The sequence below is a fragment of the Megascapheus bottae genome, chromosome 5, assembly GCF_031878675.1.
Source record: "Megascapheus bottae isolate mThoBot1 chromosome 5, mThoBot2.hap1, whole genome shotgun sequence".
NCBI classification, from domain to species: Eukaryota; Metazoa; Chordata; class Mammalia; order Rodentia; family Geomyidae; genus Megascapheus; species Megascapheus bottae.
Window position 1 is genome coordinate 83,230,122 of NC_143513.1, and position 16,574 is coordinate 83,246,695.

Consider the following 16,574-nt stretch of genomic DNA (forward strand, 5'->3'; position numbering starts at 1 on the left):
GTGCTGTCCCTGATCTTTTCAGCTCAAAGCTACCGCCCTTCCCTTTAGCCACAGCCCCACTCCCTGTTTTCTAGATTAACTGGAGATAAGAGTCTCATGGCTTTGTAGTGCCAGGGCTGGCTTTGAACCACAATTCTTAGATCTCAGCCTCCTGAGTAGCTAGGATTACAGGTGTGAGCCACCGCGCCCAGCTACCTTATTTTTTGTACATCCAGATGAGTAATTTTTGGCTTTATGTAAAAATTAAGTGGGTTGCAACACCTCCAAGCACCATTGCCAGACTTTGACTGCCAACGGCCTCATCCTGCCCATGTCTAAGTGAGTGGCTTTCCTGCCCACATGGTGAGGTACCAGAAACTGGGATCTATGTCTTCTTGATGTGTCAGCCCTCCTCCAGTATGGTGAATGGTGCCTGTGGAAGGAAGCAGTTAGGAAGGACATGGTGAAAGAAGATGTCTGCAGTGTTTCCACAGGGGCAGGGCTCTGTTACCACCTGGAGGTTTGTGTGTCAGAACTCAGCAGATCTGAAGAATGAGCTCACTTCAGTTGAAATTACAAGTTACAGAAGCACGACACTAACCAAGAGAAACCAGATCACCAAAATGGCTTCAAAAGTTAATGATCCAACTAAGTCCTTAGATGAGGTAATAATGTTAAGGACTCAAAGATGTGCCTTTAGTAAAACCACTCAAGTATGTGTAGAGCTTTAATAGTTCCAGGATGAGTCACAGAGTTCCAACCTCCTCGCCCAGAGCTCCAGGAGCCAGAGCTGTGGGCGAATTCCTCTCCTCTGGGATCCGGCACACAGCAGAGCGTCAGGGACTCCGGCTGGCTTCGGGTTATTCACGTTGCTCACCTTTGCTGGTCCACAGTTCTGCACATTCCAACATTTTTAGGCCGTCGCACGAGATGAAGGCAGCCTGGTATAAGAGACCATGAGGACACAGGGGAAGTATGGTCTTGAGCCAGCTTCTCCACATTGTGTTCTCTGTGGTAAATTCCTTCTGCACTCAGAAGCCTTCATTCTCTGTTTTCACGAAGAATCACCTTTTCGTCTGTAGCATACAGTGATTTGCGGAACCACTGACTCCTGACAGACAGCTGGGGAGACGGCACGAGAAGCTGGCCTCCCTCAAGGCTCTGTACTGTCCAGCACACGATCTCTAAAGTACTCACGCCAGGGTCTTTTGGCCTCTAGGTGAGTAGCTCCTGGGGCAGCACGGACCTTGAAGGCACTTCAGAAATATTTGGGCGTAGGTGAAGTGGTTGGATCACTGGGATGGAATCAGCCTCAGGAGAATGAAGAACTAGAAGGTTCCTTGCAGGGCTGGGAGGAGCTGGCGCCTCCACTCTGATGTGTGGGGCGCTTATTAGACAATCAAAGGCGTTTTATACAAACGCCCCCTCGGCTCCTTTCAGGGGTAAAGGATGCGACCAGGTAACACAGAGCAATCTCAAACCGGGAAAGGCAAGGCTCTAGGATGTCAGGGCTGTGAGGTCCTCTAGGAGCGCGGGGGCTGGGGATTTTATATCATTTACCTAAATTTCCACTCAGCAAGGAGCCATTTTTCTTGTCGTCATGATGTGGATCTTGTTTAGAGGAGCAATTGGCAGATGGAGAAGAGTCTTCCTTCCTAAGAAGGCGTAAGGTCGCTGCTATATCTTAACAAGATTGCGAGTTTTCCCCTTGGAATGTTGTGACAGAGGCTGGTCCATCCTGCTTCCCCTGTCATCACAAATGAGCTTTAAACTGTTGTACGGAAAGGTTTCAAGTCACCGCAGTAGTGCATGCGAAAATGCATCCTGTCAGAGCCACCGTATCCATCTGCTTCAATGTCCCTAAGTGGGGATGCTGCAGTGTCAATTAATTTGACATGATTCATGTTATATGTAATTTCACCCTGTAGAGGCTGGGTGAAAAAAATGTTAAATTTGACGTGCTGGACTCAGAAGAGCTTCTCCCTCTTCTTCTCCAACTAATTACTCATTTTAATGAGTTGATACAAGTATAACTATAATGTAAAAGTGACTATTTGAGTCTCAATCATGTAGCTTTGAACTCAAAATACCCCTGTCTTAGCTAAGGATCCACCATACCCACCATACCCACTGAGTGCAGTTTTCTTTAAATGGAGACTGAGAATGTATTTGTGTTACTAAGGTTGGTTATTTTTATGTGTAAGAAAGGAAGAAATCACCAGGGTAAAGTTATATATTTAGGTTGCCATGTTTTCTCAAAAAATATATGAAGTCCAATATTTTCCTATCTTTGTTTTCTGGCTGGTTGTGGGGCTTGAACTCTTGAGCCACAGTGCCATTTCCAGTTTCCTGCTGGTTAATTGGAGGTAAGAGTCTCACAGCCTTCAGTGCCCAGGCTGGCTTTGAACTGCGACCCTCAGCTCTCAGTGTCCTGAGTAGCCAGGATGACAGGCGTGAGCCATCAGCCCCTGGTTCAACCTTTTCATATCTTACTGGACACCGTCCTTTGAGTCCTTTTCATTCTTGAAGTCTTTCCCATCTCTCTAGTTCAAAAAAAGAGAGAAGCTAATTTATTGCTTTAAAAATAACAGCAGCTAATCAGAAATATAATGGAAGTGAAATGGGGAGATATCAGAATCATTGACACAGATCTGTTTTGGGGGACGTGTGTGGCAGTAAGACAATTAAATGGTTTTAATCCCACTATTAATAAAGGGTATTTCTTGTATTAAAATTACATGTGCCCAACAGAATATGTGAAAGGAGTCTTAAGTAAGAAACAATTTCCCAGTAGACTTCAGAGAAGTCAGCAGTTACCTCTGATGGCACAGGTGGCTTCTGTACAGATAATGTTGCATTGCGTACCAGGAGCGGTGACATCTCATAACCTCATGTGTCTTCAGAAAAGTTACCTCGTATCTCCATGGCATTTGGGGAGCCAAACCAACACCTTCACTTCCTGCCTTCGACACACTCTCCATGCCTCCCCGGCTTCCTTTGGTGATGGGCCAGATAACTGGTTCCAGGCAAGTGCCAAGTCCTTCTTGCTTGGTCCAGGACAAGGGTCTGGACTCTGCCACTCTGTGTGGGTGTGGAGAGGTGCCTGGGGCATGCAGAGTGGAAGATGGTCTTCCAGGGAACTGGAGAAAATGTAGCCACTCTGCCTGTGCTGCCACTGGGCCTCCATCATCATCTAAGAAAGTAGAACTCATCAATTCTTCTCATAGTTTGCTTTTTCTCTTTTCATAACTTAAATATATTTCTACTTCTTGCAGGCTTTGTTTTCTGTGCATGTTCATCTGCTTATTTTAAGTCTTGTTGAGACCACAGTTCTTCTGAATAGAGCCTGTAGAATTTTCCCAGTCTTCAGTTTATTTTAATTTCAGTTGTCTGTAGTCAACTGTGGTCTAAAATATTAAATGGACAATTCCACCAATAAACCATTCACAAGGTTTAAATTGTCTGCTCTTTTGAGTGGTGTGATGAAATGGTACTCGGTTCCTCCCTGTCTAATCTGGGACATGAGCTGTCTCTCTAGCGAGTTCACAGGCTACCACTGCCTTGGTGATTAGATCTAATGGCATGGTATTGTTGCAATGCTTTCATTCATGTGCACGGTTTAAATTTGGTGTGTACCACCAGAAAAAAATCTCATATCTCATATATTGAGGGCTTGTTCCCAATCAAGTAGTGTTTAGAGTGAGTGTTTCTAGAAGTGATAGAATTTTGAAGGCTTTTACCACGAGTGGATTAATTCCTTGGTGGGTTCATAATGTGGTAACATTGTTGGCAGGTGGTAGAATTTGGGAGGTAAGAACCAACTGGCAGAAGTAGGTCACTGCCTTTGAAGGGTGTGTTTTATTATCTACAGTTCCCTCCCCAGCCTCTCTCCTTCCTGTGTACCATGACGCGAATGACTCTTCTCTGCCATGGTCCTATAACTACACATTCTACTTTACCCCAGACCCTAAATAATGGAACCAGCTAAGGTTGGACTGAAGTCTTTGAAGCCATGAGCAAAGATAAACTTTTCCTCAGGTGTCTGTCACATCATGGAAACCTGACTAACTAAACAACCTGTATTTTATAGGCAAATGACCCCAAAGCACCAGAAAGGTGATGCTGGCAATGCAGATATTCCAAGGAGACGGAGCAATGATTCCTTAGGAGGAAAGTGGTTCTAGGTTTAATACAGAAAGCAAGCAAGTGAGAATTTGCTGAAGTGGCCCAGACCCAAGGTGGGAACAAAAAGCATAGGTTGAACTGAAGCTCCCTGTGGTTTCAGCATGAACCTGGCCTTGGGGATATATTCCCTTTGGCCCTAGAGTGAGGACACTGCAATGGCAAAAGAGACACTTTGCTGTGTAGATTCGCAGGCCTTCCCTGGGGCCACAGGAGTGAGGCGGTGAGGCTCCTAGATGGTCCTGTCTGTGGCTTCTGTCTGCGTGGGCTCAGTGGGGTTTTCTTTGTTGCAGTGAGCTGACCTTTGATGTCAGACAGCTGCAATTCTAGCATTTGACTATCCCATTTACCTGGCATGCCTGAATCCTTCCTACGCTCAGTTCCCTCCTCTATGAAGTGGTATCTGTGTGATGACTTAGATTTTTGTATGGATAAATAAATGGTTTTTTTTGTTTGTACACATTAGGAGTTTAATAATACTAGAGGCCAGTCGGCAGCTGTTGTTGTCAGTGATTTCAAGTTCATTCCCATTATCCTTATGCTGTTCTGAGTCTCTCGTTCCTTGGAACAGACAAGGGCTCTCTCTGTTCTGGCAACCTTGGCGGCTGGGTGAGTCAGCACGTTCTCTTGGCATTGCCTGTCTTTTAGGAGCAGCTCATAACAGAGACTAGGAGGAGTGGTAGTGGCTTCTGGGAGTCAGGCTGGGACTGTCACACTGCACCCCCATCCCAGTAGCATTGTCATGGAGGTGAGCCAGTGTTGGTCCTGAAGCAATCGCTCTCTGTCTACTCCGGCTCTTCTCCTTCCCCAGTGGTTCCTGGCTGGCTAGTTCCACTTATCAGTAATATGCTTTTGAGAAGTAGCTGAAATAAGATGACAGAAATATCAAGAAGCAGAGAAGGTTCAGGTGCAACTGTGGGGTCAAGGATGCTGACTTGGTTTCAAGCAATTGAGAAAGAGTCCACGTGCCTGCATGCTCTGACATGTCTGAAGCCAACAATCCAATTTCCACTCATCTTCTCTTCCCAGGTTCAAATCAGAGCCAATTTCCTTCACCTTTCCTGAGTGGTACAATTTCCAGTCTTCTCCCCACACCAGCTTTCTAATTCGTCTTCACTCCAGATGTGGTCCAAGTAGAATGGAGTGCGTGACCTCTCCTATAATTCAGGAGTGTCTCATCTCCGATGCTATCTGGGGCGGCATTAATATTTAAGCAACGCTGTCACACACTGAGCTTCCTGCCAGAAAACTTGGAGGCTTCAGTCGAGTTTGTCCTTGGCTACACTTCCTTCATTGCGTCTGGCTATTGATTTTCAAAAACTTAATGCAGCCTTTTCTATTAACAAGAAAAGTACTTTTGTTTGACCTGTAGAAGTTGTATTGGTCTGGACCTCACCTACTTCTAACAACATAGACCCTCTGGTTTCCCTGTGTTCTCAGTTCTCGATGGAATTTAGAAAACAACTTAAAATGATCGGGCCTTCCAGACCCTTCTCACGGTTAGGACGGTGGCTATGGAACTTTTCTACACTTGGCCGTGCTTAGCATCTTTCCTGAATTGCTCTTAACCCAGTGGTTGCGTCAAATGGTTCGCCCATTCATCTAGGCTCAAGTGCCAGCCTTTCAGTGAAGTTTTCCTGAGATACCTATTTATTGCCCTCTCTCCACCCACTGAGACCCTAACCCTGGTCATCTCTCTTTTCAGGGAGATGCTACCCTTGACTTGTTTTCCAAAGAGAACTGCACTAAGGCAGTTGTGTGTCTTGATTGTTCTCAGGCTGGCCCTGTTGATTCCTGCCCCTCTTCCTTCCTATAAATATTAATTACTTTGAAAAGTGTTTTGCTTTAAAATCCAAATTACAGTTATTGTACTTATCATTTCCAGAAATGATACTTATTTTTCTTTCTGTATTCTCGTTACAGGAATCCTCACTGAAATATTAGGAAGTACAGAACAGGGATTGTGTGACAAGTATTTATTTAGGAAGACAGCAAGAAATACAATTTGTAAGAACTCCATGAATATTTGTCATTTCTCTAAATGAATGAATGGCAGGCTTTAATAAAATGTGTCTGTACATAGAAATATGAGAGGCCAGGAGCTTTTATTTTGTACTTACCTGGACTCATAGTATACCTAATGTAAAAGCAGGGAGGAATTGACTCTTGTTCAGTGGAATGAGACTGCAAAAACAGTGATCAAAAGGTTTGTTGATCTGGGTGCTGATGGCTCATTCCTTTAACCCTAGCTACTCAGGAGCTGAGACCTGAGGGCCATAGTTCAAAGCCAGCCTGGGAAGGAAAGTCTGTAAGACTTTTAACCACCAGAAAACTGGAAGTAGAGCTGTGGGTAAAAGTGGTAGAACACTAGCGTTGCGCAAGAGAGCTCAGGGACAGCGCTCAGGGCCCAGATTCAAACCCAATGACTGACCAAAACACAGTTTGTTGTAAACGAAGCACCAGTGGCTCATGCCTATCTTCCTAGCTACTCAGGAAGCTGAGAGCTGAGGATTGTGGCTTGAAGCCAGCTCAGGCAGGAAAGTCTGTGAGACTCTTATCTCCAGTGAACTACTCAGAGAAATCCAGAAGTGGTGCTGTGGCTCAGGTGGTAGAGTTCTAGCCTTGAGCACAAAAATGCTCAGAGACAGTATCCAGGCTCTGTATTCAAGTCCCAGGACTGGCCGAAAAATGTTGTTGCTGTAAAAGATCCTTGGTTTGGTACACATGCAAGGAACACTAATACATGGAGTTACACCCCAGTCTCCTGGTGGAAAAGGTACTTGCACTGCATTGCACAACACTTCTCAAAGGAAACTTGTGTCTAAGTAGCTGAGGTTCAGACTCTGCTTTCCCACTTTTCCCTCCAATGTCTGGCCTAAGGCTGTCCCTCTGAACAAATGAACAAATATTGTTACTTAAAATAATTTCCACATTCTTCATCCAGGCCAGTGACTGAAATACAACCCAATCCAGAAAATGGTGAGATCTGTGTGTCTAGAGGAAGAGGTAAATGCTGACATTCAGCTTAAAAAGTTCCATTTTTCCGGCCGGGAGTTTGGCCTAGTGGTAGAGTGCTTGCCTAGCATGCACAAAGACCCGGGTTCAATTCCTCGGTACCTCAAACATAGAGAAAAGCTGGAAGTTGTGCTGAGGCTCAAGTGATAGAGCCCTAGCCTTGAGAAAGTCCAAGGACAGTGCTCAGGCCTTGAGCTCAAGCCCAGGACTGGCAAAGAAAAAAAAGTACCATTTTTTCTTTCAAAAGTCAAACCAGAGTATTTTAGGCATTTTTCACCTTCTGTCCCTAGGGAAGGAAGTCTGTTCTGGTGCAGGATGTAGCATGGCATACAGAGGGAGGAGTCTGAGTCTTGTCATTAATTTTGGCGTCATGATTTACCTTCTCTGTGTTAGTAAGGTGTAGGTCAGCAGTACGGGAGAGAAATGCATTGTATATTTGTTTTAGGGACAAAGGCTCATTTATCCACACAGCTTGATATTACTGGGTTGTCTCTAGCTGTTATACAGAGAGCTGTTTTGTGTCTGAGGCATAGGTTCTCCTTTAAGGGCATAAACTGGAGAAGAAAGCTGAGGGTGCATTCTCACCTCCTCTTTCCCCTGGCGTGGGAGCCTCCTGCTTCTCCTCAGTGGAATGGGCCTTGCCTCACTTGTATCTCCATCCAAGACGCTAAGCGCAGCCACGCATAGGAAAGTTCCATTGCCGTTATCCTAACCGTGAGAATGGTCTGCATGCTCAGATCATTTCAAGTTGTTCCTTAACTCCCGTGGAGAACTGAGAACACAGAGGAACTGGAGGGGATTGAATTCCCGTAAGAGACAAGCGCTTTCTAGACATGCAGGGCCTGCCTCCTTTGTGTCTTCAGCAAGTTGCTCTGTACTCTGATGCATGCAATGACTACTGGGAACAGACTTCAAAGAACCCTCTCGTTAGATACTGTGGGCCGGCCTTGTTACTGGAAATGCAACTCAGTCCTTTCATCCAGCAGAATTCAGGCAAGGCAGGGCACAGTGATGGTGACAGGACAGCTGATTAGGAAAGAACTCTGGATGAGACAGCATGATGCCATGGAAGGTGTCAGGTTAGCTCACCTGGCCATCTCGGGTACACACCAACTTCAGATTTGACTAGAGAGGAACCGGGAGGGCGTAGGCATGTGCAGTTTAACAGTCCTGGCTGCAGATCACGGGCTCAGCTCTGTGTCTGCAGGTGCTGGAAAGTGGCTGTGGCTGTCACCATGGAGGAGAGAAACCTGGTTCCCATGAGATAGTGTCTCCAGCTCAGGGTGCGTTCTGGTCATGACAGGTAAGCGTCCTCATTTGGGGTGAACTGACCTCTCTGAGGGGCAGTTTTAGACCTTTGTCCTTTCGATGTCAACAGTCAGATTGCCAAGTGTGTGGTAGAAGAGAGTAAAACCAGGGCAAACAAGACAGAGGCATAGACGCCAGGCCTTTCTCCTGCTTTCCTTAATCCATGGCAACAAAGAGAGCTGTAAGTTCCCGTTACCAACTCACCTGTGGCAGACTCAAAGTGGGATGTCCCTGCAGTGAGAGCAGGGCTGGTCTGTGGGGCCTGGGGTGTTGCCGTGGTGAAAGGGGGTCCGCTGTGGGCTGGAGCAATCGTAAGGTTGTTCCTAGGTGGGGTTCACAGGGCTGCAGGGGGTGGGCTTTGGGGAGCTGAGTTAGATTTCAGGGGGCCTTTATTGTTGTCCATGCTTATAGGGAATGCAGCTTATAGACCTGACACTTGGAGTGGAAGTGGCCAGGGCCTGCAAGGGCACAGGGCTGCAGGGGCGAAGGGGTGCAGGGACGTAGGGCCCCAGGGGTGCAGGGGTGCAGGGGGGCAGGGCCCCTGGGCCACAGGGCATGGCGTCCCCAGGAGTGCACCAGGCCACCGCCCTTGCCCACGGTGGTAGTGGAAACTGAAGGTTAGATGGTGAAGCCTTCAGATCCGCCAGGAGGTTTTAGTCCTGGGTCTCGCTTCCCTCCTGTCCCCCGCCCTGACTCTGTCCCTAGAGCCAATCCACCAGGCCTAGCTCTGCCCAGCTGGAGACTGAGGGGACTCAGCTCCCCTTTGCGATGGAATGAAGACCACCTGCTTCCTTCTCCATGGTTATGTCCATTGTTATGTTTCATTACAGTCGCTAGATAATCCAGAAAAGACCTCCCGGTGTCAAGAGGATAAATTGTCAATACAATCAGCTCCAAAGACATGGACGTTAAGACGAGAAGCTATTGGCCATAAAATAACCATACTAAACGTGGCAAAGAGTGCAGTGGACAGGGTGCATAACATGTGAGCCGATGGGGAAATTCAGTGAAGAAATGAAAGCCATATGAAGAATGGGAATTCTAGGCCTGGAATCAAGTAGAATTGTATGGCCGTGTGCATTTAATAGTAGTTCCAAAACACATGAAACAGCTCTGACAAGTTAATGCACAATGGAGATACGTGACATATCCAAATTACAGGAACTGACAACGCCATACACGGATACAAGTCTGATTTCTCAATTAACAGTGCTGATGTACACAAATGCTTTATCACATACTGAAAACAAAAGGAGAAATTAATGAAGATTGATGAAATAAAACCATATGCTGGGTTACAGCATAATTTTCCACTAAACTTCAAAGAATTTAATATGCAAAGTTCCAAGTTTTAGAAGCCAGGAGGAGAAAAATATCTTAGACTAATGTCAATATAAGAAGATGAGAACAAACAATAGAGATAAAGCAAAATTCCGTGAAATAAGCACTTCAAACAAGAAAGAGTTAGAACCACATGAAGATTTAGAAAACCAATAAAACAATAGATTACGAGAAAAAGAAAGTATGAACAATCAGTATCAGAAAAATTGAAAGGCATATTATTAAATTGTCATAGTTAATATAAAGATAAAATGAAATATTATGGGCAATACAAAATAACCACAATAAATAACCATAATAAATGTGCCAATAAATTCAACAACAGTGAAAAAGACAATATTTTCTGAACCTAAAAAAGCAATAGAAATCTAAATACTCATGTATATGTGAATATTTCTAATGCGTTATACCCCAGCCCACAGGTATATATGCATATATACAAATATACATAAATAGTGAACAATTGGATGGAGAAAAAATAAAGTTATTTTCCATAGCATCATAAACCTCAGATGTCTTGGAATGCATCTTATGAATGATGCTCAAAAACTATCTACCAAAAATTACTAAAATTTCTAAGGAATGTGAAAGGGTACGTAAAAATAGGAGCTGTAGAAAAGTATGAGCTTTTTTGAAAACTAGATTTCAGAGAGATTGTACTGGTTTCAAAAAATAAAAGAATTTTGAGAAAATAAAAAAATAGAGAGCTGTATGTTGAACTGAAAGATTCAATACAATAATAATTTAAAGAGTCAAAATAATAATTACTCCAAAATTGGTACAATCCAAGTCGGTATCCCCACAGGTTTATTTTGATAGACATTTATGAGGTGATTCCAAAATTCATACGTATTTGAAAAATATACTTTTTAAAAATAGAGCTATGGATTAAACTCAGGCAAATGTAGCTTGTCTGAGCTAAAGCTGCAATCCCTGTTCAGGTAAATATATCTTAAAAATTAGATCAGAGGTCGATATACAGTACCCAATTTCAACATATATTAATACATAAAAAAGCAAGGTAAACAAGCAGGCAATGGGATTCTGGCATGAGGTAGGACAGCTGGGTGATGAGGGCTCTCCTAGTGTGGCTGTGACGTTAATGACGGATGAAAAAAATTGCCACAAATTATGCTGGACCTTCTATACCATGAACCAAAGAGACGATATGTGATAATTACATTGTTTCACATGCAGAAATGAATTCAGATGGATTGGAGACCTGAGAGCAAGAGCTGCAACCTTACATTTTTAGGGGGAAAAAAAGCATCAGGACAGGCAAAGGTTGCTCATAAAAGCTAGAAAAATTTTAATGATGCAAGAAAATGCTATGTGAAGTTTGCCTTTTATCAATTTCTCATGATCAAACATAGCATAAATAAAATGGTCACCCCAGAAGCTGGGAGAAAGTATCTCCAACGCGCTTGTCTGGCTTGTACCTGAAGTGATGAAAGTTGATGATTTAAAAAACCCCTATAAATAACATCAAGATGGCAAATGATTTGAACATTTTACCAAATAAAACGTGTGCATGTTCAGGACATAGATCACCAGCCACTGGATAAAGAGAGGGATTTAAACCCCAGAGGGAGCTCACTTCAGTCCCCAAAGGCTGAAACACAAGTAAATGAGACGGGAACAGAAGTGGGCAGGCTTGCACGAAATGGTATGATTCTTGTGGCAAGTGCCTTGACAGTGTCTCAAAACATGCTCCTACAACTAATTCTACATTCATATTTTTTTACTTGAAAGAAATGAGAATGAAGTTTCTCCAATGTCTTGACAGCAGCAGCAGCAGCAGCATTTTCTTTGGGGAGAAGGGAAGGGATTGTTGTCTGTCCATACAAGAAACTTCTGTGTAGCACAAATACCAAATCATCTGGGTTAAGGAAGCCAAGCACATGGAATATTTGCTATAAGATTTCATTCACCGAGGGAGCAGGCAACAGTGTTCGACAAGAAATGTACTTGTTAGCTTACTTATGTAACTTTAACCCCACCTCTATAATAAAATAAAATAAAATAAAATTTTATAAGGTTATCGTTCCGTGATGTCAACAAAGAGAAGAAAACCTATGATGATATGAACGGGTGAAGTACATTTATAAGAAGATCACCTTCTGGGGTCATGATGAAGTTCTTGCTTGTGCTTTTCTTGATAGTTGCATGGATTTATATAATGAATCATACACTTAAGAGGTATGCGCTTTATTCTGTGAAAAGTACAACTACAGAAAGACAAATGAAGCAATTATAAAATTTCTGTAATTTCAACGCCGAGAAATGCTGGTAACATCTTCCAAGCATATTTTATCTCCTAATAATGGTTGTGTGGAGTGCTGTATTAAGGTACTTCCACACGAATGCTCTGATTTATTTCTCTCTGCGAGCGCATCATGTTTGTGATTGTTTCTTCACTGGCAGGGAGGACTTCATCCGTGAGGCTTCCTTGGCCTATCCAGAGTGGAGCAAGACCAGGCCCGAGTCCCCTTTCCCCTCTCAGGTTCAGCTTTTGCAGGATGGATCCCAGCTGCCCCATCTCACTCCCACAGAAGAGTCCTACTGTGCTCATGTTTGCAACTGCAGCTCTAAAATTTTGATTTTTATTTTGCATGTCAGAACCTTAGAATTGGAACAATGCACATTGTGTGTGTGTGTGTGTGTGTGTGTGTGGTGGGGCTTGAACTCTGGTCCAGGTGCTGTTTCTGAGCTCTTCAGCTCAAGGCCAGTGCCTTATCTGTCGAGCCACAGCGCCACTTCTGGTTTTCTGGTGGTTAATTGGAGATAAGAGTTTCCTGGACTTTCATGCCCAGGCTGGTCTTGAACTGTGATCTTCAGCTCTCAGCCTCCCGAGTAGCTAGGATGTCAGGTGTGAGCCACAAGTGCCTGGCTACTATTTTTTTTTTTAATTTCAATTTGTGCATTTAGAACCAGTCTCAACTCTGGTCTCCCGGATTATCTGGGTTAAGATAGCTTCTTTGCCTCCACTGGTGAATGTCAGGGCCATTGTTGTAGCTGAGACTCCACGCTATAGAATATCATCACCTGTCTACCGTCAAAGCCCCCACCCTACTGTACTACAGTCTTCTGCTAATATGGTCGCCTCTGTCTGTCATTCGTCCCTGAACTTTACTGCTCAGGGGTAATGAGAAAACTCATTTAACCCGCACCCCAGAGCTTACAGTCTCTAGAATTCAGAAATCAGTCAATTCGCATGTTAGCTATCTGAATAAACAAAAGACTTCACAATCATCTTGACAGGGATTCTTAATTTGTTTATAATTTTTTTAAATGGGATGTCCTGTATGGAAACTAACCACAGCAAAATGGCTGGATAGCTGTGGCTCAACTGCTAGAACACCTGTGAAGCACAAGGCCCTGAGTTCAAATCCTAGTACTGCAAAATAAAGTAGAACAAAACCTAAAAAAAAAAAAAAAGCAAACAAAAAAGCCGCAAAAAAATGTTTTGGTTTTTGGTTTTGTTTTTGCCAGGCCTGGGGCTTGAACTCAGGGCTTGAACAGTGTCTTTGAGCGTTCTCAAGGCTAGTGCTCTACCATTTGGGCCACAGCACCACGTTCAGCTTGAGACTTGAGATCCTCAGGTCTCGGCCTCCTGAATAGCTAGGATTATAGGCGTGAGCCACCACGCCCGGCAAGGGTGACATTTTTAATGTGCAGCTTGCTCAACTTCAGTGTCACATACTCCAGAAAGACATTGTTGAGTCATTCCCTTCCCTGCCAGCCCCGTCCAGGCTCCTATGTCTCCTGCCTCTGAGGCTCCATGGAGTAGATCTTGCTTATGTGTCACCATCTGAGATAGTAGGAATTGAATCAGTTTTTCTTCGTGTTTTGCAATCTTAGGCACTTCGGAGAGGGAATCAGCTGGCACATTGCGTTGGGTCAGTACATATTGTTGCTTAAATGAGCAAATTTTATGTTGATGGTGTAGTGCTAGAGCAGTGTGCACACGTCACTATGCACACGTCAGTATAGACACATGCATGTATTCCGTCTTGCCTTGTTCTTTATTGATTGTGATTTTGGAGTGCTATTTAATAACTTTTTCTTTACTCCAAGACATTAATTATCTCCTGTTTTCTTACAAGGTTTTATAGTTTACTTTTTGCATATTGATATTCAGCTAATCAATAAGCCATTTTTATTTATGGTGTAGCAAAGGTGTCTTTTACATCTGCATAATGAATTTTCCCTCTGCACTTACTGATGGCTTGCCATTCCTTCTGTGGTTTGCTTCCATGCTCTGTGTCTAAGCAGGTCACTTACTGTGTGCTGTGCTATTCTGTTATCTGTGTTGGCATTGAAATGATAGTGCTTTCATTACTAGTTTTATAATAAATCTTGATGTCTGCTGGGAAAAACTTTATTCCCATTTCTTGTTTTTTTTTCTTTTATGGCTGTTTCATTGTAGCTCAAATCCTAATTTAGCATCTTTTATGTCTGTCCTACTTTACAAATGTATTGATAAGTTTTTAGTCTTTTGGAGACATTTCTCCCCAGTTTCTCTTCTTTATTAACACGTGGTTGTCTTTCTACCCTGCTGAGGATGACTGGGTAGACGGTTGTTCCTGGACTTGGTAATTTATGAGTTCAGATACTTCTAATTGCTGTCAATATCTGGTCTGAATGTGTATCAGTTATAATCCTAACAGAAGTCAGATCCCACATAACACATGTTGAATGAAGCAGCCATGTATGGTATTTTTTAAAAAAAATCAACTTCTTAGCATAAAAGGCGTCTTTTGCGTGAGCTCTCTCAGGGTAAAGGGATTTTCATATGCGCACTCTCTTAGGAATTCGCCATGGATCTTGAAAGGCCACAAATATCCATGCACTGTTGTCTGAGTTAAGGATATAGAACACCTCCGAGGCTCCCCACCTCTCCTGGGCAGAAATGCTCATGGCTGACGGGGCCGGCCTGGGCATCTACCAGCAGCTGTGACACAAAGTAGCTGACCTGAGTTTGAAACTCCCTAATCCTCCCTCTGAACCCTTGGGCCATTTGTATGGTAGACTGGAGCCAGACAGGGACAGGAAATAGTGCGCAGTAATCTTTGCTCAGTGTGCCCACTGTTTCGTGTTCTTCCTGTAATCCTACAGAGACTTGTCTTCCATGTGAGGAAAGCATGGTAAGATATCAAACTCATGGGCTTGAACTCACGTCTCAGGTCTAGCTTTTTCTTAAGCCACAATCCATTCTTTTTCTACTCTTTCTCACCACAGACACCACTGAGTCACCTATCACCACAGTCAAGCCAATACATTGTATCCCCTAATACCTCATGTCTCCACTCCACTTGTGACTATCTCAATCATTCTATATCTTCAACCATTTTTTTTCTTGGGTCCAAAACATCGAAATAGCAAGCCATTTCGTTACCTCTGTTCTTACTTTTCTAGTATCTCCAAACTTCTTGGATCAGAACTTTTGTGTCCTGTCTTTTACCCTGCTAGCCAGCTGTTAGGGATGTGCCTACCGTCTGAGTACTCAGACACAGGAAAGGTTCCCAGACTCTGACGCCGTGGGTGAGACTGGAGCTTAGAACAGGCTCATAAGAACTTTGGTTGTCTTATTCTCTGAGAGACACATGCCAGTGCCTACTGTATGGAGTGTGGGTGTTTATCTAAGACACGAAATTATCTCTTAAGTACATATATATTTAAAATAGAAGAAGCAAATATTACTTTTCCATGGTTTGGGCTGTAATATGAGACTATTGATGCTGCGAGGCTTGGATGATAACTAAGGGCGTGGAGGTTCCACAGGCCACGCTTGGCCAGGAGTAGAAACCCTCAGCCCTTGCCACGTGGACCTTTCTCCCTTGTAACTCCTGCCTCTCACTGCAGTGAATGACAGACGTATTCCGCTGCAGTGAACAACGGATGTATCATGCTGCAGTGAATGATAGATGGAGGGTAAAACACATATCTCTGGTTACTTCCCCAACCCATGAGGCAGAATCCCTTGAATTTGGACTAAGGGAAGGCATGTGCTAACTACTTAATTCTTTAAGTAGTTTAAAATGCATTCTGAGCTTCTTCACTTGGAAATGAGCTACTGCTGGGTAAATGAAGTGACTAGGGAAAACTTCATTCATACTGATAAATAGCATTGCTTTTGGCAAGAAGGTAAACTCCAGGAGATCATCTTTACCATCTACACTTAAAAAGTTTGGCACATAAATAATGGAGAAACTGTCAGGTATACTCAATGTTTATTTGTAAGCTTGCTCTGGGCAGAAAACGGGAGAAAAACAATTTGAAAACAAGCTTTGCATTAGCTAGGAGTTTATTTGTCTGCCAGAAGATTACATAATTCTATTTGGAAAAGAACATATTGGTATGTCTTGTTACTTTCTTGTTGATATATTGATGTGAAATATACCAGACAAGTTAGAAAGTCGAAGAGCAAAATCTGCCTGTGCGCATGTGTGGGCTGTAGGAGATTAGAATGGAAATCTGTTTTCATATCCATTAGGGCTCTTATACTACAGCATTCCTTCTACTATTGTGTTCAAATGTTTTTAAACCTGGCCACAGAGTTATATATGTAGTAAATTCTCAGTTACTATTGAAAAATGTAGCATTGCCTAATGAAGTCTACATTATGTGCATGCAAAGAGAGCTTGGGTTTCTTCTTCATCTGGTGGTGGGGGTTAGACAGGCTTATGTGCTGCAAGCTGCCAGATTCTGTTAGTTCTCCTGTGTGTCTTGAGTCTGATGACAAGTGA